General features: G+C 42.8%; 1 pseudogene; it reads right to left on the reverse strand.

The window, feature by feature from the left end:
* Positions 1-239: 239 nt before the first annotated feature.
* Positions 240-639, reverse strand: LOC116877449 (annotated as a pseudogene).
* Positions 640-3643: the final 3004 nt, after the last annotated feature.

Below are 3643 nucleotides of genomic sequence, written 5' to 3' on the forward strand. Positions count from 1 at the left end.
CTTCCACAGATGGACTTTCAGGTTGTTTCCACATCCCAGCTATTGTACCTAATGCTGTAATGCACACGGGGCTGCCTCTATCTTTTCGAGTTAAGTGTTTTCATTTTCTTTGGATAAATACCCAGAAGTGGGATTGCTGGATCATAGGGTAGTTCTGGTTTTTTATTTTTATTTTTTTTTACAAGTTCTTAGTTTATTAATCCTCTCATGACAAATCTGCATGATCACCACAGATAAAGTCACTGCAGAATCTTTGCTCCTTCTGTTGTCCACTCTCCAGCTTGCTTGTTGCCAGCACCAACACTGGCTTTGGCAGTCCCCTTGACCGCCTTCATTCTGTTCTTGTGTTCCTTTCTCCGTTTTCTTGAGGTCTTTTCCTGCTCACACAGGCCATGTCCTGCAGGGCTATGGCTGGGTTCATTTTTCTTTGCCAGTTGTCTCGCCACCACCCAAAGGGGTTCTGAATCCAAATACAAAGATGACATCTGGTATGTTCTCGTCCATTTTGGCTAGTTTTCCCTGAATTTCTGTCTCAGGTACAATTGCCTTTCTGGGGTGAAGAACGTCAATGAGCATTTGTTTCCTCTGAAGTTGTTGGTTGGTCACAAACTGCCTGGTCTGGGTCAGTTCCTGCGTCATTCATGATGGCGGCCGAGCTTCAAGCAGCTAGGGAGGAGAAGAGAATGACCATATGGTAGTTCTCATTTCTTGAGGAACCTCCATACTGTGTTCAGCAGTGGTGACATCCTATTTGCATTCCTCCCAGCAGTTCAAATGTTCAAGAACAAGGGGTCCCTTTTCTCCACTTCCTCACCAAGACTTGTTGTTTCTTGTCTTTTTGATAATAGCCATTTGAACAGGTGGGAAGTGATATCTCATTGTGGTTTTGATTTGCATTTGAATTTGATTTTGATTTGCATTTCCCTGATGGTGAGTGACCTTGAACATCTTTTCCTGTGTCTGTTGCTCGTCTATATGTGTTCTTTGGGAAAATGTGTATTCAGATCCTTTGCCCGTTTTTAAAATTCGGATTGTTTCCTTGCTATTGAGTTATAGTCATTCTTTATATATTTTAGGTATTCACCTCTTCTCAGATACATGATTTAAAAATATTTTCTCCTATCTGGTAGGTTGCCTTTTCATTTTGGTGACGGCTTCCTTTGCTGTGCAGAAGCTTTATAGTTTGATGTAGACCCACTTTTCTTCATTTTTGCTTTTGTTGCCTTTGTTTTGGGTGACAAATTAAAAAAAAAATCATCACCAAGACTGATGGCAAGGAGCTGACTGCCTATGTTTTCTTCCAGAAACTTATGGCTTCATGTCTTACATTTGAGTCTTTAATCCATTTTGAGTTAATTTTTGGTATAATATATGGTATAAGATGATGGTCCAGTTTCATTCTTTTGCATGTGACTGTTCGGTTTCCCCAATACCATTGATTGAAGAGACTGTCCTTTCCCCCATTGTATATTCTTGGCTCCTTTGTCATAAATTAATTGACCATATATACTTGGGCTTATTTCTGGGGTCTTTATTCTGTTCCGTTGAGCTGTATGTCCGTTTTCATGCCAGGCCCTTACTACTTTGATTGCTACATCTTCGGAATACAGTTTGTAATCAGGGAACGGGATGCCTCCAGCTTTGTTCCTCTTTCTAAAGATTGTTTTGGCTATTTCGGGCCTTTTGCGGTTCCATACAAATTTTAGAATGATTTGTTCTATTTCTGTGAAAAATACCATCGGAATTTTGATGGGGATTGCATTGAATCTGTAGCTTGACTTGGGTAGTGTGGAGATTTTAACAATATTATTTCTGATACTATGTCGAATAAATGTGGTGAGAGTGGGTAGTCTTGTCTTGTTCCTGATCTTAAAGGAAAAACTTTCTGCTTTTCCCCATTGAGTATGATGTTGGCTGTGGGCTTGTCATAGATGACCTTTATGATTTTATACACTTCTTTTAATCCTGACAACAACCCTGTGAGGTAGGTACTATTACTTTCCCCATTTTACAAATGGGGAAACTGAGGCACAAGTATTGCCCTGCTTAAGTTCCAGGTTACCTAATCTACAAAGCAACCTGAGGTGGGGCACCTGGCCAGTTAGTTGAGCACCTGCCTTCAGCTCAGGTCATGATCCCAGGATCCTGGGACTGAGGAGCACATTGGGCTCCCTGCCCAGTGGGGAATATGCTGCTTCTTCTCCCTTTCCCTTTGCACCTCTCCCCGCTTGTGTTCTCTCTCTTTCTCAAATAAATAAAATCTTTAAAGAACAACAACAACAACGAAGTAACCTAAGGTTAAGTAACCAGCCAAGATTACATAGCCGGTAAATTTCAGAATTGGGATCCATATGAGACACTAGAGATGCAGATCCTGACTTTGAATCAGGCTCTTTGCCTGGTACAAAAATATGAAGACATCGGTCATTCTCTTTTGGGACCACACATGCCATTCTTACCACTGGGATCCTGTCCCTCCCATTCTCACCCCTGCTCCCGCCTGACCAGCAAATTTCTGCCCTTTTGGTTCAAGAGTCAGCTCAGGTCGAACCTCAGCTGGAGGCATCCATGATCTACATCCAGAGTTAGGCGCCTGCTTCTCCATGTTCTTACTATGATTTATTCATTCTTTTGAGACATTTGGTGCTTTTTAAATCGACTCAGCTTCTAGTCGACCTTCTCTGTCACCAGTTCTGTGATGCACCTCTCCCTGATTTCGGGGGTGGTCCGTGTGATCTGAGACCAGCCAGATCAGAGCCTGCCTTTGCAGCACAGTTCAGAGACGACCGTGTGAGCCAGGTTGATCTAAGCAGAGTGAATCCTGGGACATGACAGGAGCTTGTGGAGAGAAACACATGATTCCATTGTAAGTCTGGAGCTGCCGTCAGCCTTATCTCTTCACAGTGTATTGGAGGATGAAGCCACACTGAAGAAAGGGAGAAAGGAATGAGGGTGAGAGTTGACTGGTTTGAGCCTCTGGGTCCCACCCCACCAAAATTCAAGATACACCTTTGGACTTGTTGAGCTAATGAATTCCCTATGGCAGCCTATGCCAGCTGGAGTTTTCTGTCACTGTCAACCAGGAATAGGAACCAGTAGATATATCCTACTATGTATCTATAGATCTTCCACTCTACCAGTGTGAACTGGACCATAATCCTTTGGGGGTAGTAGATGCTCAGTAAATATCTGTTGGGTAAATTTAGCTGAAAAGTAGTTTGGAGGGACCTGAGCCTAGAGCAGGGACACCTTTATGGAGGCTAATGACTTAGTTGGTACAAAAGGTGGTCAAGGGTGTCAGGTTGAAGTGTGGGATTGAAGGAAAGGGACAGACAGCAGACAAGGAATGATATAGGCAGTGATACAGAGGGAGGTGGAACCATAGTCAGATTAAAGCTTGAGTGCCACCCCATTCTGTGCGTTTATGTGTCTGTGTGTTTTAGCAAACTTCTTAGCAGCCAAGTGAACGAAATATAATATTCCTAGGTGGTTATTGCCTGCCCAAATCACCCATCTCTGCCAGATGATCACAGTTAGAAAATTAATGTTGGACAATCAGAGGCTCCCATATGAGCCAATAAGCATGATTATCACACACAAAAAGCTTTTATGAAACAACACATTTAGGTCTTCCTAGGGGTAG

Source organism: Lontra canadensis, unplaced genomic scaffold (assembly GCF_010015895.1).
Source record: "Lontra canadensis isolate GAN:19392208 unplaced genomic scaffold, GSC_riverotter_1.0 scaffold52, whole genome shotgun sequence".
NCBI classification, from domain to species: Eukaryota; Metazoa; Chordata; class Mammalia; order Carnivora; family Mustelidae; genus Lontra; species Lontra canadensis.